At 46.8% G+C, this 26,216-nt stretch overlaps 20 non-coding genes and 1 pseudogene across 20 annotated transcripts; all 21 read right to left on the reverse strand.

Annotated features, from left to right (window-relative positions):
- Nucleotides 1–319: 319 nt before the first annotated feature.
- LOC142285516 (U2 spliceosomal RNA) lies at nucleotides 320–510 on the reverse strand. The gene has a single exon (XR_012746894.1). It is a non-coding gene; the product is annotated as a U2 spliceosomal RNA (small nuclear RNA).
- Nucleotides 511–1,627: 1,117 nt separating this feature from the next.
- On the reverse strand, nucleotides 1,628–1,818 carry LOC142285517 (U2 spliceosomal RNA). The gene has a single exon (XR_012746895.1). It is a non-coding gene; the product is annotated as a U2 spliceosomal RNA (small nuclear RNA).
- A 1,117-nt stretch (nucleotides 1,819–2,935) lies between these two features.
- LOC142285518 (U2 spliceosomal RNA) lies at nucleotides 2,936–3,126 on the reverse strand. The gene has a single exon (XR_012746896.1). It is a non-coding gene; the product is annotated as a U2 spliceosomal RNA (small nuclear RNA).
- A 1,117-nt stretch (nucleotides 3,127–4,243) lies between these two features.
- LOC142285520 (U2 spliceosomal RNA) lies at nucleotides 4,244–4,434 on the reverse strand. Its single transcript, XR_012746897.1, has one exon. It is a non-coding gene; the product is annotated as a U2 spliceosomal RNA (small nuclear RNA).
- Nucleotides 4,435–5,551: 1,117 nt separating this feature from the next.
- On the reverse strand, nucleotides 5,552–5,742 carry LOC142285521 (U2 spliceosomal RNA). The gene has a single exon (XR_012746898.1). It is a non-coding gene; the product is annotated as a U2 spliceosomal RNA (small nuclear RNA).
- A 1,117-nt stretch (nucleotides 5,743–6,859) lies between these two features.
- On the reverse strand, nucleotides 6,860–7,050 carry LOC142285522 (U2 spliceosomal RNA). The gene has a single exon (XR_012746899.1). It is a non-coding gene; the product is annotated as a U2 spliceosomal RNA (small nuclear RNA).
- Nucleotides 7,051–8,167: 1,117 nt separating this feature from the next.
- LOC142285523 (U2 spliceosomal RNA) lies at nucleotides 8,168–8,358 on the reverse strand. Its single transcript, XR_012746900.1, has one exon. It is a non-coding gene; the product is annotated as a U2 spliceosomal RNA (small nuclear RNA).
- A 1,117-nt stretch (nucleotides 8,359–9,475) lies between these two features.
- Nucleotides 9,476–9,666, reverse strand: LOC142285525 (U2 spliceosomal RNA). The gene has a single exon (XR_012746902.1). It is a non-coding gene; the product is annotated as a U2 spliceosomal RNA (small nuclear RNA).
- Nucleotides 9,667–10,783: 1,117 nt separating this feature from the next.
- On the reverse strand, nucleotides 10,784–10,974 carry LOC142285526 (U2 spliceosomal RNA). Its single transcript, XR_012746903.1, has one exon. It is a non-coding gene; the product is annotated as a U2 spliceosomal RNA (small nuclear RNA).
- Nucleotides 10,975–12,091: 1,117 nt separating this feature from the next.
- Nucleotides 12,092–12,282, reverse strand: LOC142285527 (U2 spliceosomal RNA). The gene has a single exon (XR_012746904.1). It is a non-coding gene; the product is annotated as a U2 spliceosomal RNA (small nuclear RNA).
- A 1,117-nt stretch (nucleotides 12,283–13,399) lies between these two features.
- On the reverse strand, nucleotides 13,400–13,595 carry LOC142285474 (U2 spliceosomal RNA). Its single transcript, XR_012746863.1, has one exon. It is a non-coding gene; the product is annotated as a U2 spliceosomal RNA (small nuclear RNA).
- Nucleotides 13,596–14,292: 697 nt separating this feature from the next.
- Nucleotides 14,293–14,434, reverse strand: LOC142285495 (U2 spliceosomal RNA; annotated as a pseudogene).
- A 1,117-nt stretch (nucleotides 14,435–15,551) lies between these two features.
- LOC142285528 (U2 spliceosomal RNA) lies at nucleotides 15,552–15,742 on the reverse strand. Its single transcript, XR_012746905.1, has one exon. It is a non-coding gene; the product is annotated as a U2 spliceosomal RNA (small nuclear RNA).
- A 1,117-nt stretch (nucleotides 15,743–16,859) lies between these two features.
- Nucleotides 16,860–17,050, reverse strand: LOC142285529 (U2 spliceosomal RNA). Its single transcript, XR_012746906.1, has one exon. It is a non-coding gene; the product is annotated as a U2 spliceosomal RNA (small nuclear RNA).
- A 1,117-nt stretch (nucleotides 17,051–18,167) lies between these two features.
- On the reverse strand, nucleotides 18,168–18,358 carry LOC142285530 (U2 spliceosomal RNA). The gene has a single exon (XR_012746907.1). It is a non-coding gene; the product is annotated as a U2 spliceosomal RNA (small nuclear RNA).
- Nucleotides 18,359–19,475: 1,117 nt separating this feature from the next.
- On the reverse strand, nucleotides 19,476–19,666 carry LOC142285531 (U2 spliceosomal RNA). Its single transcript, XR_012746908.1, has one exon. It is a non-coding gene; the product is annotated as a U2 spliceosomal RNA (small nuclear RNA).
- A 1,117-nt stretch (nucleotides 19,667–20,783) lies between these two features.
- LOC142285532 (U2 spliceosomal RNA) lies at nucleotides 20,784–20,974 on the reverse strand. The gene has a single exon (XR_012746909.1). It is a non-coding gene; the product is annotated as a U2 spliceosomal RNA (small nuclear RNA).
- A 1,117-nt stretch (nucleotides 20,975–22,091) lies between these two features.
- Nucleotides 22,092–22,282, reverse strand: LOC142285533 (U2 spliceosomal RNA). The gene has a single exon (XR_012746910.1). It is a non-coding gene; the product is annotated as a U2 spliceosomal RNA (small nuclear RNA).
- Nucleotides 22,283–23,399: 1,117 nt separating this feature from the next.
- On the reverse strand, nucleotides 23,400–23,590 carry LOC142285534 (U2 spliceosomal RNA). Its single transcript, XR_012746911.1, has one exon. It is a non-coding gene; the product is annotated as a U2 spliceosomal RNA (small nuclear RNA).
- A 1,117-nt stretch (nucleotides 23,591–24,707) lies between these two features.
- LOC142285537 (U2 spliceosomal RNA) lies at nucleotides 24,708–24,898 on the reverse strand. Its single transcript, XR_012746913.1, has one exon. It is a non-coding gene; the product is annotated as a U2 spliceosomal RNA (small nuclear RNA).
- Nucleotides 24,899–26,015: 1,117 nt separating this feature from the next.
- Nucleotides 26,016–26,206, reverse strand: LOC142285462 (U2 spliceosomal RNA). The gene has a single exon (XR_012746854.1). It is a non-coding gene; the product is annotated as a U2 spliceosomal RNA (small nuclear RNA).
- Nucleotides 26,207–26,216: the final 10 nt, after the last annotated feature.

Genomic DNA, 26,216 nt, shown 5'->3' on the forward strand with positions numbered 1-26,216 from the left:
TAACTTTATTTGGAGTGGAAGCAGAGAGATAACACCAGATGCCAATTGTAGATCCTCTCACACCTGTGGTCACTGCAGCATCTGACTCCACTTTGTCCAAAAGGGATCTATTCCATTCAATTACACATGATCTAGATTAGACTGACAACAAGATACTGCACGGGACATAGCAGAGTTGGTGAAGTTGAGTGGTGATGAGTTTGCTATTTGGATGAATAAAGCAAGTAAAAAGTGTGTTAGATAAAAATTCATTTCAATTCGCTAATCGGGCTAATATGAATCAGGTGAATCGAGTTCTGCTTTTGGAAACTGGGTTAAGAAGGGGTGCACCGTTCCTGGAGGTACTGCAATACCAGGTCAATGCGTGGAGTGGACAGAGCAAGCTCTTTTTCCATCTCCCTGTTCTAAAAATCCATTTAATATATGGTCCCCAGATAGGGGACGTATCAGATATTAAACTGATAAGAACAGATACTACACTTGATCTTAGCCAAAAGGCCGAGAAGCGATAACCAGAATTGGTTTGGGCCTCGAGTGGCACCCTGGCCTATGCCGGACACATCTTAGGGAGAGAGAGCGAGAGGGAGACAAACCCACGCCTACACAAGACATTTTGTCACCCAAGCCAACCCTTGAAAAGGCTGCTTTGCAGAGCAAAAACAAGAAGAATGGTGCGTTTTGCAGCCGCCGCCCACTGCAATGAATCTGAATAACTCCTCCTTTAGGGCGCAAGCAACTCCCCTCCCCCTTGCAGTCTTTCCAATTCACGATACAAAAAGACGGACAGGACAGGTTGCCTGACTTTCCGTCACTGCCACCCTTTGCCATCCTTACCCGTAGAAAGCCCTTTCATCATCCCCAAACCCTAATCTTTTCCCTTTCCTTCCCAGCCCCCAAACCCTGCCCTCTGTACCTTTCTCACCACCCGCTTCCCTTCTCCTGTCATCCCCCTACCACCCGGGAAAAAAAGAGATTGCCCCCTCCTTCCACTAGCCCACCCTCCCACCCAAAGAACAACTTCTTCTGCGCAGCTTGTTTTCTAGGCAGCAGCGCTATTGTGATGTCATCGGGGGGCATTGTGACAAGCCGCCAGTGTTCCGTCTCTTCATGTTGTGCACTGTTCAAACCGAAAATACATCAACAGGCAGGCTACAGAAAAGCTTACTAACAAAGGTTAGAGAGGGGCTTTCTCAGAGGGCTTTTTACAGTTTGTCTATTCCCAATTAGCCGGTTTAGTATACTTAATGAAAGTACTAATTCTTTCATAGGCCGCCCATTCTTAGTATTTGACGTTCAGGTAACAACAGGTAACTTTATTTGGAGTGGAAGCAGAGAGATAACACCAGATGCCAATTGTAGATCCTCTCACACCTGTGGTCACTGCAGCATCTGACTCCACTTTGTCCAAAAGGGATCTATTCCATTCAATTACACATGATCTAGATTAGACTGACAACAAGATACTGCACGGGACATAGCAGAGTTGGTGAAGTTGAGTGGTGATGAGTTTGCTATTTGGATGAATAAAGCAAGTAAAAAGTGTGTTAGATAAAAATTCATTTCAATTCGCTAATCGGGCTAATATGAATCAGGTGAATCGAGTTCTGCTTTTGGAAACTGGGTTAAGAAGGGGTGCACCGTTCCTGGAGGTACTGCAATACCAGGTCAATGCGTGGAGTGGACAGAGCAAGCTCTTTTTCCATCTCCCTGTTCTAAAAATCCATTTAATATATGGTCCCCAGATAGGGGACGTATCAGATATTAAACTGATAAGAACAGATACTACACTTGATCTTAGCCAAAAGGCCGAGAAGCGATAACCAGAATTGGTTTGGGCCTCGAGTGGCACCCTGGCCTATGCCAGACACATCTTAGGGAGAGAGAGCGAGAGGGAGACAAACCCACGCCTACACAAGACATTTTGTCACCCAAGCCAACCCTTGAAAAGGCTGCTTTGCAGAGCAAAAACAAGAAGAATGGTGCGTTTTGCAGCCGCCGCCCACTGCAATGAATCTGAATAACTCCTCCTTTAGGGCGCAAGCAACTCCCCTCCCCCTTGCAGTCTTTCCAATTCACGATACAAAAAGACGGACAGGACAGGTTGCCTGACTTTCCGTCACTGCCACCCTTTGCCATCCTTACCCGTAGAAAGCCCTTTCATCATCCCCAAACCCTAATCTTTTCCCTTTCCTTCCCAGCCCCCAAACCCTGCCCTCTGTACCTTTCTCACCACCCGCTTCCCTTCTCCTGTCATCCCCCTACCACCCGGGAAAAAAAGAGATTGCCCCCTCCTTCCACTAGCCCACCCTCCCACCCAAAGAACAACTTCTTCTGCGCAGCTTGTTTTCTAGGCAGCAGCGCTATTGTGATGTCATCGGGGGGCATTGTGACAAGCCGCCAGTGTTCCGTCTCTTCATGTTGTGCACTGTTCAAACCGAAAATACATCAACAGGCAGGCTACAGAAAAGCTTACTAACAAAGGTTAGAGAGGGGCTTTCTCAGAGGGCTTTTTACAGTTTGTCTATTCCCAATTAGCCGGTTTAGTATACTTAATGAAAGTACTAATTCTTTCATAGGCCGCCCATTCTTAGTATTTGACGTTCAGGTAACAACAGGTAACTTTATTTGGAGTGGAAGCAGAGAGATAACACCAGATGCCAATTGTAGATCCTCTCACACCTGTGGTCACTGCAGCATCTGACTCCACTTTGTCCAAAAGGGATCTATTCCATTCAATTACACATGATCTAGATTAGACTGACAACAAGATACTGCACGGGACATAGCAGAGTTGGTGAAGTTGAGTGGTGATGAGTTTGCTATTTGGATGAATAAAGCAAGTAAAAAGTGTGTTAGATAAAAATTCATTTCAATTCGCTAATCGGGCTAATATGAATCAGGTGAATCGAGTTCTGCTTTTGGAAACTGGGTTAAGAAGGGGTGCACCGTTCCTGGAGGTACTGCAATACCAGGTCAATGCGTGGAGTGGACAGAGCAAGCTCTTTTTCCATCTCCCTGTTCTAAAAATCCATTTAATATATGGTCCCCAGATAGGGGACGTATCAGATATTAAACTGATAAGAACAGATACTACACTTGATCTTAGCCAAAAGGCCGAGAAGCGATAACCAGAATTGGTTTGGGCCTCGAGTGGCACCCTGGCCTATGCCGGACACATCTTAGGGAGAGAGAGCGAGAGGGAGACAAACCCACGCCTACACAAGACATTTTGTCACCCAAGCCAACCCTTGAAAAGGCTGCTTTGCAGAGCAAAAACAAGAAGAATGGTGCGTTTTGCAGCCGCCGCCCACTGCAATGAATCTGAATAACTCCTCCTTTAGGGCGCAAGCAACTCCCCTCCCCCTTGCAGTCTTTCCAATTCACGATACAAAAAGACGGACAGGACAGGTTGCCTGACTTTCCGTCACTGCCACCCTTTGCCATCCTTACCCGTAGAAAGCCCTTTCATCATCCCCAAACCCTAATCTTTTCCCTTTCCTTCCCAGCCCCCAAACCCTGCCCTCTGTACCTTTCTCACCACCCGCTTCCCTTCTCCTGTCATCCCCCTACCACCCGGGAAAAAAAGAGATTGCCCCCTCCTTCCACTAGCCCACCCTCCCACCCAAAGAACAACTTCTTCTGCGCAGCTTGTTTTCTAGGCAGCAGCGCTATTGTGATGTCATCGGGGGGCATTGTGACAAGCCGCCAGTGTTCCGTCTCTTCATGTTGTGCACTGTTCAAACCGAAAATACATCAACAGGCAGGCTACAGAAAAGCTTACTAACAAAGGTTAGAGAGGGGCTTTCTCAGAGGGCTTTTTACAGTTTGTCTATTCCCAATTAGCCGGTTTAGTATACTTAATGAAAGTACTAATTCTTTCATAGGCCGCCCATTCTTAGTATTTGACGTTCAGGTAACAACAGGTAACTTTATTTGGAGTGGAAGCAGAGAGATAACACCAGATGCCAATTGTAGATCCTCTCACACCTGTGGTCACTGCAGCATCTGACTCCACTTTGTCCAAAAGGGATCTATTCCATTCAATTACACATGATCTAGATTAGACTGACAACAAGATACTGCACGGGACATAGCAGAGTTGGTGAAGTTGAGTGGTGATGAGTTTGCTATTTGGATGAATAAAGCAAGTAAAAAGTGTGTTAGATAAAAATTCATTTCAATTCGCTAATCGGGCTAATATGAATCAGGTGAATCGAGTTCTGCTTTTGGAAACTGGGTTAAGAAGGGGTGCACCGTTCCTGGAGGTACTGCAATACCAGGTCAATGCGTGGAGTGGACAGAGCAAGCTCTTTTTCCATCTCCCTGTTCTAAAAATCCATTTAATATATGGTCCCCAGATAGGGGACGTATCAGATATTAAACTGATAAGAACAGATACTACACTTGATCTTAGCCAAAAGGCCGAGAAGCGATAACCAGAATTGGTTTGGGCCTCGAGTGGCACCCTGGCCTATGCCGGACACATCTTAGGGAGAGAGAGCGAGAGGGAGACAAACCCACGCCTACACAAGACATTTTGTCACCCAAGCCAACCCTTGAAAAGGCTGCTTTGCAGAGCAAAAACAAGAAGAATGGTGCGTTTTGCAGCCGCCGCCCACTGCAATGAATCTGAATAACTCCTCCTTTAGGGCGCAAGCAACTCCCCTCCCCCTTGCAGTCTTTCCAATTCACGATACAAAAAGACGGACAGGACAGGTTGCCTGACTTTCCGTCACTGCCACCCTTTGCCATCCTTACCCGTAGAAAGCCCTTTCATCATCCCCAAACCCTAATCTTTTCCCTTTCCTTCCCAGCCCCCAAACCCTGCCCTCTGTACCTTTCTCACCACCCGCTTCCCTTCTCCTGTCATCCCCCTACCACCCGGGAAAAAAAGAGATTGCCCCCTCCTTCCACTAGCCCACCCTCCCACCCAAAGAACAACTTCTTCTGCGCAGCTTGTTTTCTAGGCAGCAGCGCTATTGTGATGTCATCGGGGGGCATTGTGACAAGCCGCCAGTGTTCCGTCTCTTCATGTTGTGCACTGTTCAAACCGAAAATACATCAACAGGCAGGCTACAGAAAAGCTTACTAACAAAGGTTAGAGAGGGGCTTTCTCAGAGGGCTTTTTACAGTTTGTCTATTCCCAATTAGCCGGTTTAGTATACTTAATGAAAGTACTAATTCTTTCATAGGCCGCCCATTCTTAGTATTTGACGTTCAGGTAACAACAGGTAACTTTATTTGGAGTGGAAGCAGAGAGATAACACCAGATGCCAATTGTAGATCCTCTCACACCTGTGGTCACTGCAGCATCTGACTCCACTTTGTCCAAAAGGGATCTATTCCATTCAATTACACATGATCTAGATTAGACTGACAACAAGATACTGCACGGGACATAGCAGAGTTGGTGAAGTTGAGTGGTGATGAGTTTGCTATTTGGATGAATAAAGCAAGTAAAAAGTGTGTTAGATAAAAATTCATTTCAATTCGCTAATCGGGCTAATATGAATCAGGTGAATCGAGTTCTGCTTTTGGAAACTGGGTTAAGAAGGGGTGCACCGTTCCTGGAGGTACTGCAATACCAGGTCAATGCGTGGAGTGGACAGAGCAAGCTCTTTTTCCATCTCCCTGTTCTAAAAATCCATTTAATATATGGTCCCCAGATAGGGGACGTATCAGATATTAAACTGATAAGAACAGATACTACACTTGATCTTAGCCAAAAGGCCGAGAAGCGATAACCAGAATTGGTTTGGGCCTCGAGTGGCACCCTGGCCTATGCCGGACACATCTTAGGGAGAGAGAGCGAGAGGGAGACAAACCCACGCCTACACAAGACATTTTGTCACCCAAGCCAACCCTTGAAAAGGCTGCTTTGCAGAGCAAAAACAAGAAGAATGGTGCGTTTTGCAGCCGCCGCCCACTGCAATGAATCTGAATAACTCCTCCTTTAGGGCGCAAGCAACTCCCCTCCCCCTTGCAGTCTTTCCAATTCACGATACAAAAAGACGGACAGGACAGGTTGCCTGACTTTCCGTCACTGCCACCCTTTGCCATCCTTACCCGTAGAAAGCCCTTTCATCATCCCCAAACCCTAATCTTTTCCCTTTCCTTCCCAGCCCCCAAACCCTGCCCTCTGTACCTTTCTCACCACCCGCTTCCCTTCTCCTGTCATCCCCCTACCACCCGGGAAAAAAAGAGATTGCCCCCTCCTTCCACTAGCCCACCCTCCCACCCAAAGAACAACTTCTTCTGCGCAGCTTGTTTTCTAGGCAGCAGCGCTATTGTGATGTCATCGGGGGGCATTGTGACAAGCCGCCAGTGTTCCGTCTCTTCATGTTGTGCACTGTTCAAACCGAAAATACATCAACAGGCAGGCTACAGAAAAGCTTACTAACAAAGGTTAGAGAGGGGCTTTCTCAGAGGGCTTTTTACAGTTTGTCTATTCCCAATTAGCCGGTTTAGTATACTTAATGAAAGTACTAATTCTTTCATAGGCCGCCCATTCTTAGTATTTGACGTTCAGGTAACAACAGGTAACTTTATTTGGAGTGGAAGCAGAGAGATAACACCAGATGCCAATTGTAGATCCTCTCACACCTGTGGTCACTGCAGCATCTGACTCCACTTTGTCCAAAAGGGATCTATTCCATTCAATTACACATGATCTAGATTAGACTGACAACAAGATACTGCACGGGACATAGCAGAGTTGGTGAAGTTGAGTGGTGATGAGTTTGCTATTTGGATGAATAAAGCAAGTAAAAAGTGTGTTAGATAAAAATTCATTTCAATTCGCTAATCGGGCTAATATGAATCAGGTGAATCGAGTTCTGCTTTTGGAAACTGGGTTAAGAAGGGGTGCACCGTTCCTGGAGGTACTGCAATACCAGGTCAATGCGTGGAGTGGACAGAGCAAGCTCTTTTTCCATCTCCCTGTTCTAAAAATCCATTTAATATATGGTCCCCAGATAGGGGACGTATCAGATATTAAACTGATAAGAACAGATACTACACTTGATCTTAGCCAAAAGGCCGAGAAGCGATAACCAGAATTGGTTTGGGCCTCGAGTGGCACCCTGGCCTATGCCGGACACATCTTAGGGAGAGAGAGCGAGAGGGAGACAAACCCACGCCTACACAAGACATTTTGTCACCCAAGCCAACCCTTGAAAAGGCTGCTTTGCAGAGCAAAAACAAGAAGAATGGTGCGTTTTGAAGCCGCCGCCCACTGCAATGAATCTGAATAACTCCTCCTTTAGGGCGCAAGCAACTCCCCTCCCCCTTGCAGTCTTTCCAATTCACGATACAAAAAGACGGACAGGACAGGTTGCCTGACTTTCCGTCACTGCCACCCTTTGCCATCCTTACCCGTAGAAAGCCCTTTCATCATCCCCAAACCCTAATCTTTTCCCTTTCCTTCCCAGCCCCCAAACCCTGCCCTCTGTACCTTTCTCACCACCCGCTTCCCTTCTCCTGTCATCCCCCTACCACCCGGGAAAAAAAGAGATTGCCCCCTCCTTCCACTAGCCCACCCTCCCACCCAAAGAACAACTTCTTCTGCGCAGCTTGTTTTCTAGGCAGCAGCGCTATTGTGATGTCATCGGGGGGCATTGTGACAAGCCGCCAGTGTTCCGTCTCTTCATGTTGTGCACTGTTCAAACCGAAAATACATCAACAGGCAGGCTACAGAAAAGCTTACTAACAAAGGTTAGAGGGGGGCTTTCTCAGAGGGCTTTTTACAGTTTGTCTATTCCCAATTAGCCGGTTTAGTATACTTAATGAAAGTACTAATTCTTTCATAGGCCGCCCATTCTTAGTATTTGACGTTCAGGTAACAACAGGTAACTTTATTTGGAGTGGAAGCAGAGAGATAACACCAGATGCCAATTGTAGATCCTCTCACACCTGTGGTCACTGCAGCATCTGACTCCACTTTGTCCAAAAGGGATCTATTCCATTCAATTACACATGATCTAGATTAGACTGACAACAAGATACTGCACGGGACATAGCAGAGTTGGTGAAGTTGAGTGGTGATGAGTTTGCTATTTGGATGAATAAAGCAAGTAAAAAGTGTGTTAGATAAAAATTCATTTCAATTCGCTAATCGGGCTAATATGAATCAGGTGAATCGAGTTCTGCTTTTGGAAACTGGGTTAAGAAGGGGTGCACCGTTCCTGGAGGTACTGCAATACCAGGTCAATGCGTGGAGTGGACAGAGCAAGCTCTTTTTCCATCTCCCTGTTCTAAAAATCCATTTAATATATGGTCCCCAGATAGGGGACGTATCAGATATTAAACTGATAAGAACAGATACTACACTTGATCTTAGCCAAAAGGCCGAGAAGCGATAACCAGAATTGGTTTGGGCCTCGAGTGGCACCCTGGCCTATGCCGGACACATCTTAGGGAGAGAGAGCGAGAGGGAGACAAACCCACGCCTACACAAGACATTTTGTCACCCAAGCCAACCCTTGAAAAGGCTGCTTTGCAGAGCAAAAACAAGAAGAATGGTGCGTTTTGCAGCCGCCGCCCACTGCAATGAATCTGAATAACTCCTCCTTTAGGGCGCAAGCAACTCCCCTCCCCCTTGCAGTCTTTCCAATTCACGATACAAAAAGACGGACAGGACAGGTTGCCTGACTTTCCGTCACTGCCACCCTTTGCCATCCTTACCCGTAGAAAGCCCTTTCATCATCCCCAAACCCTAATCTTTTCCCTTTCCTTCCCAGCCCCCAAACCCTGCCCTCTGTACCTTTCTCACCACCCGCTTCCCTTCTCCTGTCATCCCCCTACCACCCGGGAAAAAAAGAGATTGCCCCCTCCTTCCACTAGCCCACCCTCCCACCCAAAGAACAACTTCTTCTGCGCAGCTTGTTTTCTAGGCAGCAGCGCTATTGTGATGTCATCAGGGGGCATTGTGACAAGCCGCCAGTGTTCCGTCTCTTCATGTTGTGCACTGTTCAAACCGAAAATACATCAACAGGCAGGCTACAGAAAAGCTTACTAACAAAGGTTAGAGAGGGGCTTTCTCAGAGGGCTTTTTACAGTTTGTCTATTCCCAATTAGCCGGTTTAGTATACTTAATGAAAGTACTAATTCTTTCATAGGCCGCCCATTCTTAGTATTTGACGTTCAGGTAACAACAGGTAACTTTATTTGGAGTGGAAGCAGAGAGATAACACCAGATGCCAATTGTAGATCCTCTCACACCTGTGGTCACTGCAGCATCTGACTCCACTTTGTCCAAAAGGGATCTATTCCATTCAATTACACATGATCTAGATTAGACTGACAACAAGATACTGCACGGGACATAGCAGAGTTGGTGAAGTTGAGTGGTGATGAGTTTGCTATTTGGATGAATAAAGCAAGTAAAAAGTGTGTTAGATAAAAATTCATTTCAATTCGCTAATCGGGCTAATATGAATCAGGTGAATCGAGTTCTGCTTTTGGAAACTGGGTTAAGAAGGGGTGCACCGTTCCTGGAGGTACTGCAATACCAGGTCAATGCGTGGAGTGGACAGAGCAAGCTCTTTTTCCATCTCCCTGTTCTAAAAATCCATTTAATATATGGTCCCCAGATAGGGGACGTATCAGATATTAAACTGATAAGAACAGATACTACACTTGATCTTAGCCAAAAGGCCGAGAAGCGATAACCAGAATTGGTTTGGGCCTCGAGTGGCACCCTGGCCTATGCCGGACACATCTTAGGGAGAGAGAGCGAGAGGGAGACAAACCCACGCCTACACAAGACATTTTGTCACCCAAGCCAACCCTTGAAAAGGCTGCTTTGCAGAGCAAAAACAAGAAGAATGGTGCGTTTTGCAGCCGCCGCCCACTGCAATGAATCTGAATAACTCCTCCTTTAGGGCGCAAGCAACTCCCCTCCCCCTTGCAGTCTTTCCAATTCACGATACAAAAAGACGGACAGGACAGGTTGCCTGACTTTCCGTCACTGCCACCCTTTGCCATCCTTACCCGTAGAAAGCCCTTTCATCATCCCCAAACCCTAATCTTTTCCCTTTCCTTCCCAGCCCCCAAACCCTGCCCTCTGTACCTTTCTCACCACCCGCTTCCCTTCTCCTGTCATCCCCCTACCACCCGGGAAAAAAAGAGATTGCCCCCTCCTTCCACTAGCCCACCCTCCCACCCAAAGAACAACTTCTTCTGCGCAGCTTGTTTTCTAGGCAGCAGCGCTATTGTGATGTCATCGGGGGGCATTGTGACAAGCCGCCAGTGTTCCGTCTCTTCATGTTGTGCACTGTTCAAACCGAAAATACATCAACAGGCAGGCTACAGAAAAGCTTACTAACAAAGGTTAGAGAGGGGCTTTCTCAGAGGGCTTTTTACAGTTTGTCTATTCCCAATTAGCCGGTTTAGTATACTTAATGAAAGTACTAATTCTTTCATAGGCCGCCCATTCTTAGTATTTGACGTTCAGGTAACAACAGGTAACTTTATTTGGAGTGGAAGCAGAGAGATAACACCAGATGCCAATTGTAGATCCTCTCACACCTGTGGTCACTGCAGCATCTGACTCCACTTTGTCCAAAAGGGATCTATTCCATTCAATTACACATGATCTAGATTAGACTGACAACAAGATACTGCACGGGACATAGCAGAGTTGGTGAAGTTGAGTGGTGATGAGTTTGCTATTTGGATGAATAAAGCAAGTAAAAAGTGTGTTAGATAAAAATTCATTTCAATTCGCTAATCGGGCTAATATGAATCAGGTGAATCGAGTTCTGCTTTTGGAAACTGGGTTAAGAAGGGGTGCACCGTTCCTGGAGGTACTGCAATACCAGGTCAATGCGTGGAGTGGACAGAGCAAGCTCTTTTTCCATCTCCCTGTTCTAAAAATCCATTTAATATATGGTCCCCAGATAGGGGACGTATCAGATATTAAACTGATAAGAACAGATACTACACTTGATCTTAGCCAAAAGGCCGAGAAGCGATAACCAGAATTGGTTTGGGCCTCGAGTGGCACCCTGGCCTATGCCGGACACATCTTAGGGAGAGAGAGCGAGAGGGAGACAAACCCACGCCTACACAAGACATTTTGTCACCCAAGCCAACCCTTGAAAAGGCTGCTTTGCAGAGCAAAAACAAGAAGAATGGTGCGTTTTGCAGCCGCCGCCCACTGCAATGAATCTGAATAACTCCTCCTTTAGGGCGCAAGCAACTCCCCTCCCCCTTGCAGTCTTTCCAATTCACGATACAAAAAGACGGACAGGACAGGTTGCCTGACTTTCCGTCACTGCCACCCTTTGCAATCCTTACCCGTAGAAAGCCCTTTCATCATCCCCAAACCCTAATCTTTTCCCTTTCCTTCCCAGCCCCCAAACCCTGCCCTCTGTACCTTTCTCACCACCCGCTTCCCTTCTCCTGTCATCCCCCTACCACCCGGAAAAAAAAGAGATTGCCCCCTCCTTCCACTAGCCCACCCTCCCACCCAAAGAACAACTTCTTCTGCGCAGCTTGTTTTCTAGGCAGCAGCGCTATTGTGATGTCATCGGGGGGCATTGTGACAAGCCGCCAGTGTTCCGTCTCTTCATGTTGTGCACTGTTCAAACCGAAAATACATCAACAGGCAGGCTACAGAAAAGCTTACTAACAAAGGTTAGAGAGGGGCTTTCTCAGAGGGCTTTTTACAGTTTGTCTATTCCCAATTAGCCGGTTTAGTATACTTAATGAAAGTACTAATTCTTTCATAGGCCGCCCATTCTTAGTATTTGACGTTCAGGTAACAACAGGTAACTTTATTTGGAGTGGAAGCAGAGAGATAACACCAGATGCCAATTGTAGATCCTCTCACACCTGTGGTCACTGCAGCATCTGACTCCACTTTGTCCAAAAGGGATCTATTCCATTCAATTACACATGATCTAGATTAGACTGACAACAAGATACTGCACGGGACATAGCAGAGTTGGTGAAGTTGAGTGGTGATGAGTTTGCTATTTGGATGAATAAAGCAAGTAAAAAGTGTGTTAGATAAAAATTCATTTCAATTCGCTAATCGGGCTAATATGAATCAGGTGAATCGAGTTCTGCTTTTGGAAACTGGGTTAAGAAGGGGTGCACCGTTCCTGGAGGTACTGCAATACCAGGTCAATGCGTGGAGTGGACAGAGCAAGCTCTTTTTCCATCTCCCTGTTCTAAAAATCCATTTAATATATGGTCCCCAGATAGGGGACGTATCAGATATTAAACTGATAAGAACAGATACTACACTTGATCTTAGCCAAAAGGCCGAGAAGCGATAACCAGAATTGGTTTGGGCCTCGAGTGGCACCCTGGCCTATGCCGGACACATCTTAGGGAGAGAGAGCGAGAGGGAGACAAACCCACGCCTACACAAGACATTTTGTCACCCAAGCCAACCCTTGAAAAGGCTGCTTTGCAGAGCAAAAACAAGAAGAATGGTGCGTTTTGCAGCCGCCGCCCACTGCAATGAATCTGAATAACTCCTCCTTTAGGGCGCAAGCAACTCCCCTCCCCCTTGCAGTCTTTCCAATTCACGATACAAAAAGACGGACAGGACAGGTTGCCTGACTTTCCGTCACTGCCACCCTTTGCCATCCTTACCCGTAGAAAGCCCTTTCATCATCCCCAAACCCTAATCTTTTCCCTTTCCTTCCCAGCCCCCAAACCCTGCCCTCTGTACCTTTCTCACCACCCGCTTCCCTTCTCCTGTCATCCCCCTACCACCCGGGAAAAAAAGAGATTGCCCCCTCCTTCCACTAGCCCACCCTCCCACCCAAAGAACAACTTCTTCTGCGCAGCTTGTTTTCTAGGCAGCAGCGCTATTGTGATGTCATCGGGGGGCATTGTGACAAGCCGCCAGTGTTCCGTCTCTTCATGTTGTGCACTGTTCAAACCGAAAATACATCAACAGGCAGGCTACAGAAAAGCTTACTAACAAAGGTTAGAGAGGGGCTTTCTCAGAGGGCTTTTTACAGTTTGTCTATTCCCAATTAGCCGGTTTAGTATACTTAATGAAAGTACTAATTCTTTCATAGGCCGCCCATTCTTAGTATTTGACGTTCAGGTAACAACAGGTAACTTTATTTGGAGTGGAAGCAGAGAGATAACACCAGATGCCAATTGTAGATCCTCTCACACCTGTGGTCACTGCAGCATCTGACTCCACTTTGTCCAAAAGGGATCTATTCCATTCAATTACACATGATCTAGATTAGACTGACAACAAGATACTGCACGGGACATAGCAGAGTTGGTGAAGTTGAGTGGTGATGAGTTTGCTATTTGGATGAATAAAGCAAGTAAAAAGTGTGTTAGATAAAAATTCATTTCAATTCGCTAATCGGGCTAATATGAATCAGGTGAATCGAGTTCTGCTTTTGGAAACTGGGTTAAGAAGGGGTGCACCGTTCCTGGAGGTACTGCAATACCAGGTCAATGCGTGGAGTGGACAGAGCAAGCTCTTTTTCCATCTCCCTGTTCTAAAAATCCATTTAATATATGGTCCCCAGATAGGGGACGTATCAGATATTAAACTGATAAGAACAGATTTTTGATTTAATGAAGCTTTCCAAAGCACCGCAAAAATGCATGACCGAAGTCACACCAAAAACAGTGCAAAGGCTAGGATTCGTGTGGACCCCTCCGTGAGAAGAGGATCCCCAAAAATCAACCCCGTCCCTCCGAGCCAGAAGGCCACAGCGAGGGTCAGGGATCTTCGGTGCTCCCCCAAGCCGAAGCCTGGTTGAGCCTTGTTGTTGCTCCCAGCGTCCACCGAGGCATCTTACCCAAGTGGAGAAGGGAGCTACTAGTCGTTGGTTTCGCAGCCGAGACTGCCCGGACCGTCAACCGGTGTTGGTTTCTCAGCCCAAGGCTGACCGGACCTCCAACCAGGTGTTGATTTCTCAGCCCAAGGCTGACCGGACCTCCAACCGGGTGTTGGTTTCTCAGCCCAAGGCTAACCGGACCTCCAACCGGGTGTTGGTTTCTCAGCCAAAGCTGACCCGGACCTCCAACCGGGTGTTGGTTTCTCAGCCCAAAGCTGACCGGACCTCCGACCGGGATTATAAAAATTTCCCTTCTTAGCCAGAAGGCCGGGATAGGGCAATATGCTTGGAAAGTATGAATAGGCAAGGCGCGGCGTGCGACAGAGTCTGAGGCTTACCAGGGTCCCAACATAGCAAGTTCAGACTCCCTCCAGGATGTCCATTCCTGGGGCACATTGCACCATAACCCCCACACTTACTCAGTCTAATAGCCTCGATCCTGGTAGGGCCATGGTTTCCTCTAGATGGATATACTATCCTCCCAAAGTACTAACAAGCGCAACCTTCCAGTGTGCATTGCATCATTGTACTAAGGTGGCCGGAGCCTTAAACCACCTTTTCGAACGATACTACACTTGATCTTAGCCAAAAGGCCGAGAAGCGATAACCAGAATTGGTTTGGGCCTCGAGTGGCACCCTGGCCTATGCCGGACACATCTTAGGGAGAGAGAGCGAGAGGGAGACAAACCCACGCCTACACAAGACATTTTGTCACCCAAGCCAACCCTTGAAAAGGCTGCTTTGCAGAGCAAAAACAAGAAGAATGGTGCGTTTTGCAGCCGCCGCCCACTGCAATGAATCTGAATAACTCCTCCTTTAGGGCGCAAGCAACTCCCCTCCCCCTTGCAGTCTTTCCAATTCACGATACAAAAAGACGGACAGGACAGGTTGCCTGACTTTCCGTCACTGCCACCCTTTGCCATCCTTACCCGTAGAAAGCCCTTTCATCATCCCCAAACCCTAATCTTTTCCCTTTCCTTCCCAGCCCCCAAACCCTGCCCTCTGTACCTTTCTCACCACCCGCTTCCCTTCTCCTGTCATCCCCCTACCACCCGGGAAAAAAAGAGATTGCCCCCTCCTTCCACTAGCCCACCCTCCCACCCAAAGAACAACTTCTTCTGCGCAGCTTGTTTTCTAGGCAGCAGCGCTATTGTGATGTCATCGGGGGGCATTGTGACAAGCCGCCAGTGTTCCGTCTCTTCATGTTGTGCACTGTTCAAACCGAAAATACATCAACAGGCAGGCTACAGAAAAGCTTACTAACAAAGGTTAGAGAGGGGCTTTCTCAGAGGGCTTTTTACAGTTTGTCTATTCCCAATTAGCCGGTTTAGTATACTTAATGAAAGTACTAATTCTTTCATAGGCCGCCCATTCTTAGTATTTGACGTTCAGGTAACAACAGGTAACTTTATTTGGAGTGGAAGCAGAGAGATAACACCAGATGCCAATTGTAGATCCTCTCACACCTGTGGTCACTGCAGCATCTGACTCCACTTTGTCCAAAAGGGATCTATTCCATTCAATTACACATGATCTAGATTAGACTGACAACAAGATACTGCACGGGACATAGCAGAGTTGGTGAAGTTGAGTGGTGATGAGTTTGCTATTTGGATGAATAAAGCAAGTAAAAAGTGTGTTAGATAAAAATTCATTTCAATTCGCTAATCGGGCTAATATGAATCAGGTGAATCGAGTTCTGCTTTTGGAAACTGGGTTAAGAAGGGGTGCACCGTTCCTGGAGGTACTGCAATACCAGGTCAATGCGTGGAGTGGACAGAGCAAGCTCTTTTTCCATCTCCCTGTTCTAAAAATCCATTTAATATATGGTCCCCAGATAGGGGACGTATCAGATATTAAACTGATAAGAACAGATACTACACTTGATCTTAGCCAAAAGGCCGAGAAGCGATAACCAGAATTGGTTTGGGCCTCGAGTGGCACCCTGGCCTATGCCGGACACATCTTAGGGAGAGAGAGCGAGAGGGAGACAAACCCACGCCTACACAAGACATTTTGTCACCCAAGCCAACCCTTGAAAAGGCTGCTTTGCAGAGCAAAAACAAGAAGAATGGTGCGTTTTGCAGCCGCCGCCCACTGCAATGAATCTGAATAACTCCTCCTTTAGGGCGCAAGCAACTCCCCTCCCCCTTGCAGTCTTTCCAATTCACGATACAAAAAGACGGACAGGACAGGTTGCCTGACTTTCCGTCACTGCCACCCTTTGCCATCCTTACCCGTAGAAAGCCCTTTCATCATCCCCAAACCCTAATCTTTTCCCTTTCCTTCCCAGCCCCCAAACCCTGCCCTCTGTACCTTTCTCACCACCCGCTTCCCTTCTCCTGTCATCCCCCTACCACCCGGGAAAAAAAGAGATTGCCCCCTCCTTCCACTAGCCCACCCTCCCACCCAAAGAACAACTTCTTCTGCGCAGCTTGTTTTCTAGGCAGCAGCGCTATTGTGATGTCATCGGGGGGCATTGTGACAAGCCGCCAGTGTTCCGTCTCTTCATGTTGTGCACTGTTCAAACCGAAAATACATCAACAGGCAGGCTACAGAAAAGCTTACTAACAAAGGTTAGAGAGGGGCTTTCTCAGAGGGCTTTTTACAGTTTGTCTATTCCCAATTAGCCGGTTTAGTATACTTAATGAAAGTACTAATTCTTTCATAGGCCGCCCATTCTTAGTATTTGACGTTCAGGTAACAACAGGTAACTTTATTTGGAGTGGAAGCAGAGAGATAACACCAGATGCCAATTGTAGATCCTCTCACACCTGTGGTCACTGCAGCATCTGACTCCACTTTGTCCAAAAGGGATCTATTCCATTCAATTACACATGATCTAGATTAGACTGACAACAAGATACTGCACGGGACATAGCAGAGTTGGTGAAGTTGAGTGGTGATGAGTTTGCTATTTGGATGAATAAAGCAAGTAAAAAGTGTGTTAGATAAAAATTCATTTCAATTCGCTAATCGGGCTAATATGAATCAGGTGAATCGAGTTCTGCTTTTGGAAACTGGGTTAAGAAGGGGTGCACCGTTCCTGGAGGTACTGCAATACCAGGTCAATGCGTGGAGTGGACAGAGCAAGCTCTTTTTCCATCTCCCTGTTCTAAAAATCCATTTAATATATGGTCCCCAGATAGGGGACGTATCAGATATTAAACTGATAAGAACAGATACTACACTTGATCTTAGCCAAAAGGCCGAGAAGCGATAACCAGAATTGGTTTGGGCCTCGAGTGGCACCCTGGCCTATGCCGGACACATCTTAGGGAGAGAGAGCGAGAGGGAGACAAACCCACGCCTACACAAGACATTTTGTCACCCAAGCCAACCCTTGAAAAGGCTGCTTTGCAGAGCAAAAACAAGAAGAATGGTGCGTTTTGCAGCCGCCGCCCACTGCAATGAATCTGAATAACTCCTCCTTTAGGGCGCAAGCAACTCCCCTCCCCCTTGCAGTCTTTCCAATTCACGATACAAAAAGATGGACAGGACAGGTTGCCTGACTTTCCGTCACTGCCACCCTTTGCCATCCTTACCCGTAGAAAGCCCTTTCATCATCCCCAAACCCTAATCTTTTCCCTTTCCTTCCCAGCCCCCAAACCCTGCCCTCTGTACCTTTCTCACCACCCGCTTCCCTTCTCCTGTCATCCCCCTACCACCCGGGAAAAAAAGAGATTGCCCCCTCCTTCCACTAGCCCACCCTCCCACCCAAAGAACAACTTCTTCTGCGCAGCTTGTTTTCTAGGCAGCAGCGCTATTGTGATGTCATCGGGGGGCATTGTGACAAGCCGCCAGTGTTCCGTCTCTTCATGTTGTGCACTGTTCAAACCGAAAATACATCAACAGGCAGGCTACAGAAAAGCTTACTAACAAAGGTTAGAGAGGGGCTTTCTCAGAGGGCTTTTTACAGTTTGTCTATTCCCAATTAGCCGGTTTAGTATACTTAATGAAAGTACTAATTCTTTCATAGGCCGCCCATTCTTAGTATTTGACGTTCAGGTAACAACAGGTAACTTTATTTGGAGTGGAAGCAGAGAGATAACACCAGATGCCAATTGTAGATCCTCTCACACCTGTGGTCACTGCAGCATCTGACTCCACTTTGTCCAAAAGGGATCTATTCCATTCAATTACACATGATCTAGATTAGACTGACAACAAGATACTGCACGGGACATAGCAGAGTTGGTGAAGTTGAGTGGTGATGAGTTTGCTATTTGGATGAATAAAGCAAGTAAAAAGTCTGTTAGATAAAAATTCATTTCAATTCGCTAATCGGGCTAATATGAATCAGGTGAATCGAGTTCTGCTTTTGGAAACTGGGTTAAGAAGGGGTGCACCGTTCCTGGAGGTACTGCAATACCAGGTCAATGCGTGGAGTGGACAGAGCAAGCTCTTTTTCCATCTCCCTGTTCTAAAAATCCATTTAATATATGGTCCCCAGATAGGGGACGTATCAGATATTAAACTGATAAGAACAGATACTACACTTGATCTTAGCCAAAAGGCCGAGAAGCGATAACCAGAATTGGTTTGGGCCTCGAGTGGCACCCTGGCCTATGCCGGACACATCTTAGGGAGAGAGAGCGAGAGGGAGACAAACCCACGCCTACACAAGACATTTTGTCACCCAAGCCAACCCTTGAAAAGGCTGCTTTGCAGAGCAAAAACAAGAAGAATGGTGCGTTTTGCAGCCGCCGCCCACTGCAATGAATCTGAATAACTCCTCCTTTAGGGCGCAAGCAACTCCCCTCCCCCTTGCAGTCTTTCCAATTCACGATACAAAAAGACGGACAGGACAGGTTGCCTGACTTTCCGTCACTGCCACCCTTTGCCATCCTTACCCGTAGAAAGCCCTTTCATCATCCCCAAACCCTAATCTTTTCCCTTTCCTTCCCAGCCCCCAAACCCTGCCCTCTGTACCTTTCTCACCACCCGCTTCCCTTCTCCTGTCATCCCCCTACCACCCGGGAAAAAAAGAGATTGCCCCCTCCTTCCACTAGCCCACCCTCCCACCCAAAGAACAACTTCTTCTGCGCAGCTTGTTTTCTAGGCAGCAGCGCTATTGTGATGTCATCGGGGGGCATTGTGACAAGCCGCCAGTGTTCCGTCTCTTCATGTTGTGCACTGTTCAAACCGAAAATACATCAACAGGCAGACTACAGAAAAGCTTACTAACAAAGGTTAGAGAGGGGCTTTCTCAGAGGGCTTTTTACAGTTTGTCTATTCCCAATTAGCCGGTTTAGTATACTTAATGAAAGTACTAATTCTTTCATAGGCCGCCCATTCTTAGTATTTGACGTTCAGGTAACAACAGGTAACTTTATTTGGAGTGGAAGCAGAGAGATAACACCAGATGCCAATTGTAGATCCTCTCACACCTGTGGTCACTGCAGCATCTGACTCCACTTTGTCCAAAAGGGATCTATTCCATTCAATTACACATGATCTAGATTAGACTGACAACAAGATACTGCACGGGACATAGCAGAGTTGGTGAAGTTGAGTGGTGATGAGTTTGCTATTTGGATGAATAAAGCAAGTAAAAAGTGTGTTAGATAAAAATTCATTTCAATTCGCTAATCGGGCTAATATGAATCAGGTGAATCGAGTTCTGCTTTTGGAAACTGGGTTAAGAAGGGGTGCACCGTTCCTGGAGGTACTGCAATACCAGGTCAATGCGTGGAGTGGACAGAGCAAGCTCTTTTTCCATCTCCCTGTTCTAAAAATCCATTTAATATATGGTCCCCAGATAGGGGACGTATCAGATATTAAACTGATAAGAACAGATACTACACTTGATCTTAGCCAAAAGGCCGAGAAGCGATAACCAGAATTGGTTTGGGCCTCGAGTGGCACCCTGGCCTATGCCGGACACATCTTAGGGAGAGAGAGCGAGAGGGAGACAAACCCACGCCTACACAAGACATTTTGTCACCCAAGCCAACCCTTGAAAAGGCTGCTTTGCAGAGCAAAAACAAGAAGAATGGTGCGTTTTGCAGCCGCCGCCCACTGCAATGAATCTGAATAACTCCTCCTTTAGGGCGCAAGCAACTCCCCTCCCCCTTGCAGTCTTTCCAATTCACGATACAAAAAGACGGACAGGACAGGTTGCCTGACTTTCCGTCACTGCCACCCTTTGCCATCCTTACCCGTAGAAAGCCCTTTCATCATCCCCAAACCCTAATCTTTTCCCTTTCCTTCCCAGCCCCCAAACCCTGCCCTCTGTACCTTTCTCACCACCCGCTTCCCTTCTCCTGTCATCCCCCTACCACCCGGGAAAAAAAGAGATTGCCCCCTCCTTCCACTAGCCCACCCTCCCACCCAAAGAACAACTTCTTCTGCGCAGCTTGTTTTCTAGGCAGCAGCGCTATTGTGATGTCATCGGGGGGCATTGTGACAAGCCGCCAGTGTTCCGTCTCTTCATGTTGTGCACTGTTCAAACCGAAAATACATCAACAGGCAGGCTACAGAAAAGCTTACTAACAAAGGTTAGAGAGGGGCTTTCTCAGAGGGCTTTTTACAGTTTGTCTATTCCCAATTAGCCGGTTTAGTATACTTAATGAAAGTACTAATTCTTTCATAGGCCGCCCATTCTTAGTATTTGACGTTCAGGTAACAACAGGTAACTTTATTTGGAGTGGAAGCAGAGAGATAACACCAGATGCCAATTGTAGATCCTCTCACACCTGTGGTCACTGCAGCATCTGACTCCACTTTGTCCAAAAGGGATCTATTCCATTCAATTACACATGATCTAGATTAGACTGACAACAAGATACTGCACGGGACATAGCAGAGTTGGTGAAGTTGAGTGGTGATGAGTTTGCTATTTGGATGAATAAAGCAAGTAAAAAGTGTGTTAGATAAAAATTCATTTCAATTCGCTAATCGGGCTAATATGAATCAGGTGAATCGAGTTCTGCTTTTGGAAACTGGGTTAAGAAGGGGTGCACCGTTCCTGGAGGTACTGCAATACCAGGTCAATGCGTGGAGTGGACAGAGCAAGCTCTTTTTCCATCTCCCTGTTCTAAAAATCCATTTAATATATGGTCCCCAGATAGGGGACGTATCAGATATTAAACTGATAAGAACAGATACTACACTTGATCTTAGCCAAAAGGCCGAGAAGCGATAACCAGAATTGGTTTGGGCCTCGAGTGGCACCCTGGCCTATGCCGGACACATCTTAGGGAGAGAGAGCGAGAGGGAGACAAACCCACGCCTACACAAGACATTTTGTCACCCAAGCCAACCCTTGAAAAGGCTGCTTTGCAGAGCAAAAACAAGAAGAATGGTGCGTTTTGCAGCCGCCGCCCACTGCAATGAATCTGAATAACTCCTCCTTTAGGGCGCAAGCAACTCCCCTCCCCCTTGCAGTCTTTCCAATTCACGATACAAAAAGACGGACAGGACAGGTTGCCTGACTTTCCGTCACTGCCACCCTTTGCCATCCTTACCCGTAGAAAGCCCTTTCATCATCCCCAAACCCTAATCTTTTCCCTTTCCTTCCCAGCCCCCAAACCCTGCCCTCTGTACCTTTCTCACCACCCGCTTCCCTTCTCCTGTCATCCCCCTACCACCCGGGAAAAAAAGAGATTGCCCCCTCCTTCCACTAGCCCACCCTCCCACCCAAAGAACAACTTCTTCTGCGCAGCTTGTTTTCTAGGCAGCAGCGCTATTGTGATGTCATCGGGGGGCATTGTGACAAGCCGCCAGTGTTCCGTCTCTTCATGTTGTGCACTGTTCAAACCGAAAATACATCAACAGGCAGGCTACAGAAAAGCTTACTAATAAAGGTTAGAGAGGGGCTTTCTCAGAGGGCTTTTTACAGTTTGTCTATTCCCAATTAGCCGGTTTAGTATACTTAATGAAAGTACTAATTCTTTCATAGGCCGCCCATTCTTAGTATTTGACGTTCAGGTAACAACAGGTAACTTTATTTGGAGTGGAAGCAGAGAGATAACACCAGATGCCAATTGTAGATCCTCTCACACCTGTGGTCACTGCAGCATCTGACTCCACTTTGTCCAAAAGGGATCTATTCCATTCAATTACACATGATCTAGATTAGACTGACAACAAGATACTGCACGGGACATAGCAGAGTTGGTGAAGTTGAGTGGTGATGAGTTTGCTATTTGGATGAATAAAGCAAGTAAAAAGTGTGTTAGATAAAAATTCATTTCAATTCGCTAATCGGGCTAATATGAATCAGGTGAATCGAGTTCTGCTTTTGGAAACTGGGTTAAGAAGGGGTGCACCGTTCCTGGAGGTACTGCAATACCAGGTCAATGCGTGGAGTGGACAGAGCAAGCTCTTTTTCCATCTCCCTGTTCTAAAAATCCATTTAATATATGGTCCCCAGATAGGGGACGTATCAGATATTAAACTGATAAGAACAGATACTACACTTGATCTTAGCCAAAAGGCCGAGAAGCGATAACCAGAATTGGTTTGGGCCTCGAGTGGCACCCTGGCCTATGCCGGACACATCTTAGGGAGAGAGAGCGAGAGGGAGACAAACCCACGCCTACACAAGACATTTTGTCACCCAAGCCAACCCTTGAAAAGGCTGCTTTGCAGAGCAAAAACAAGAAGAATGGTGCGTTTTGCAGCCGCCGCCCACTGCAATGAATCTGAATAACTCCTCCTTTAGGGCGCAAGCAACTCCCCTCCCCCTTGCAGTCTTTCCAATTCACGATACAAAAAGACGGACAGGACAGGTTGCCTGACTTTCCGTCACTGCCACCCTTTGCCATCCTTACCCGTAGAAAGCCCTTTCATCATCCCCAAACCCTAATCTTTTCCCTTTCCTTCCCAGCCCCCAAACCCTGCCCTCTGTACCTTTCTCACCACCCGCTTCCCTTCTCCTGTCATCCCCCTACCACCCGGGAAAAAAAGAGATTGCCCCCTCCTTCCACTAGCCCACCCTCCCACCCAAAGAACAACTTCTTCTGCGCAGCTTGTTTTCTAGGCAGCAGCGCTATTGTGATGTCATCGGGGGGCATTGTGACAAGCCGCCAGTGTTCCGTCTCTTCATGTTGTGCACTGTTCAAACCGAAAATACATCAACAGGCAGGCTACAGAAAAGCTTACTAACAAAGGTTAGAGAGGGGCTTTCTCAGAGGGCTTTTTACAGTTTGTCTATTCCCAATTAGCCGGTTTAGTATACTTAATGAAAGTACTAATTCTTTCATAGGCCGCCCATTCTTAGTATTTGACGTTCAGGTAACAACAGGTAACTTTATTTGGAGTGGAAGCAGAGAGATAACACCAGATGCCAATTGTAGATCCTCTCACACCTGTGGTCACTGCAGCATCTGACTCCACTTTGTCCAAAAGGGATCTATTCCATTCAATTACACATGATCTAGATTAGACTGACAACAAGATACTGCACGGGACATAGCAGAGTTGGTGAAGTTGAGTGGTGATGAGTTTGCTATTTGGATGAATAAAGCAAGTAAAAAGTGTGTTAGATAAAAATTCATTTCAATTCGCTAATCGGGCTAATATGAATCAGGTGAATCGAGTTCTGCTTTTGGAAACTGGGTTAAGAAGGGGTGCACCGTTCCTGGAGGTACTGCAATACCAGGTCAATGCGTGGAGTGGACAGAGCAAGCTCTTTTTCCATCTCCCTGTTCTAAAAATCCATTTAATATATGGTCCCCAGATAGGGGACGTATCAGATATTAAACTGATAAGAACAGATACTACACTTGATCTTAGCCAAAAGGCCGAGAAGCGATAACCAGAATTGGTTTGGGCCTCGAGTGGCACCCTGGCCTATGCCGGACACATCTTAGGGAGAGAGAGCGAGAGGGAGACAAACCCACGCCTACACAAGACATTTTGTCACCCAAGCCAACCCTTGAAAAGGCTGCTTTGCAGAGCAAAAACAAGAAGAATGGTGCGTTTTGCAGCCGCCGCCCACTGCAATGAATCTGAATAACTCCTCCTTTAGGGCGCAAGCAACTCCCCTCCCCCTTGCAGTCTTTCCAATTCACGATACAAAAAGACGGACAGGACAGGTTGCCTGACTTTCCGTCACTGCCACCCTTTGCCATCCTTACCCGTAGAAAGCCCTTTCATCATCCCCAAACCCTAATCTTTTCCCTTTCCTTCCCAGCCCCCAAACCCTGCCCTCTGTACCTTTCTCACCACCCGCTTCCCTTCTCCTGTCATCCCCCTACCACCCGGGAAAAAAAGAGATTGCCCCCTCCTTCCACTAGCCCACCCTCCCACCCAAAGAACAACTTCTTCTGCGCAGCTTGTTTTCTAGGCAGCAGCGCTATTGTGATGTCATCGGGGGGCATTGTGACAAGCCGCCAGTGTTCCGTCTCTTCATGTTGTGCACTGTTCAAACCGAAAATACATCAACAGGCAGGCTACAGAAAAGCTTACTAACAAAGGTTAGAGAGGGGCTTTCTCAGAGGGCTTTTTACAGTTTGTCTATTCCCAATTAGCCGGTTTAGTATACTTAATGAAAGTACTAATTCTTTCATAGGCCGCCCATTCTTAGTATTTGACGTTCAGGTAACAACAGGTAACTTTATTTGGAGTGGAAGCAGAGAGATAACACCAGATGCCAATTGTAGATCCTCTCACACCTGTGGTCACTGCAGCATCTGACTCCACTTTGTCCAAAAGGGATCTATTCCATTCAATTACACATGATCTAGATTAGACTGACAACAAGATACTGCACGGGACATAGCAGAGTTGGTGAAGTTGAGTGGTGATGAGTTTGCTATTTGGATGAATAAAGCAAGTAAAAAGTGTGTTAGATAAAAATTCATTTCAATTCGCTAATCGGGCTAATATGAATCAGGTGAATCGAGTTCTGCTTTTGGAAACTGGGTTAAGAAGGGGTGCACCGTTCCTGGAGGTACTGCAATACCAGGTCAATGCGTGGAGTGGACAGAGCAAGCTCTTTTTCCATCTCCCTGTTCTAAAAATCCATTTAATATATGGTCCCCAGATAGGGGACGTATCAGATATTAAACTGATAAGAACAGATACTACACTTGATCTTAGCCAAAAGGCCGAGAAGCGATAACCAGAATTGGTTTGGGCCTCGAGTGGCACCCTGGCCTATGCCGGACACATCTTAGGGAGAGAGAGCGAGAGGGAGACAAACCCACGCCTACACAAGACATTTTGTCACCCAAGCCAACCCTTGAAAAGGCTGCTTTGCAGAGCAAAAACAAGAAGAATGGTGCGTTTTGCAGCCGCCGCCCACTGCAATGAATCTGAATAACTCCTCCTTTAGGGCGCAAGCAACTCCCCTCCCCCTTGCAGTCTTTCCAATTCACGATACAAAAAGACGGACAGGACAGGTTGCCTGACTTTCCGTCACTGCCACCCTTTGCCATCCTTACCCGTAGAAAGCCCTTTCATCATCCCCAAACCCTAATCTTTTCCCTTTCCTTCCCAGCCCCCAAACCCTGCCCTCTGTACCTTTCTCACCACCCGCTTCCCTTCTCCTGTCATCCCCCTACCACCCGGGAAAAAAAGAGATTGCCCCCTCCTTCCACTAGCCCACCCTCCCACCCAAAGAACAACTTCTTCTGCGCAGCTTGTTTTCTAGGCAGCAGCGCTATTGTGATGTCATCGGGGGGCATTGTGACAAGCCGCCAGTGTTCCGTCTCTTCATGTTGTGCACTGTTCAAACCGAAAATACATCAACAGGCAGGCTACAGAAAAGCTTACTAACAAAGGTTAGAGAGGGGCTTTCTCAGAGGGCTTTTTACAGTTTGTCTATTCCCAATTAGCCGGTTTAGTATACTTAATGAAAGTACTAATTCTTTCATAGGCCGCCCATTCTTAGTATTTGACGTTCAGGTAACAACAGGTAACTTTATTTGGAGTGGAAGCAGAGAGATAACACCAGATGCCAATTGTAGATCCTCTCACACCTGTGGTCACTGCAGCATCTGACTCCACTTTGTCCAAAAGGGATCTATTCCATTCAATTACACATGATCTAGATTAGACTGACAACAAGATACTGCACGGGACATAGCAGAGTTGGTGAAGTTGAGTGGTGATGAGTTTGCTATTTGGATGAATAAAGCAAGTAAAAAGTGTGTTAGATAAAAATTCATTTCAATTCGCTAATCGGGCTAATATGAATCAGGTGAATCGAGTTCTGCTTTTGGAAACTGGGTTAAGAAGGGGTGCACCGTTCCTGGAGGTACTGCAATACCAGGTCAATGCGTGGAGTGGACAGAGCAAGCTCTTTTTCCATCTCCCTGTTCTAAAAATCCATTTAATATATGGTCCCCAGATAGGAGACGTATCAGATATTAAACTGATAAGAACAGATACTACACTTGATCTTAGCCAAAAGGCCGAGAAGCGATAACCAGAATT

This window comes from Anomaloglossus baeobatrachus, unplaced genomic scaffold (genome assembly GCF_048569485.1).
Source record: "Anomaloglossus baeobatrachus isolate aAnoBae1 unplaced genomic scaffold, aAnoBae1.hap1 Scaffold_600, whole genome shotgun sequence".
Lineage (NCBI taxonomy): Eukaryota > Metazoa > Chordata > Amphibia > Anura > Aromobatidae > Anomaloglossus > Anomaloglossus baeobatrachus.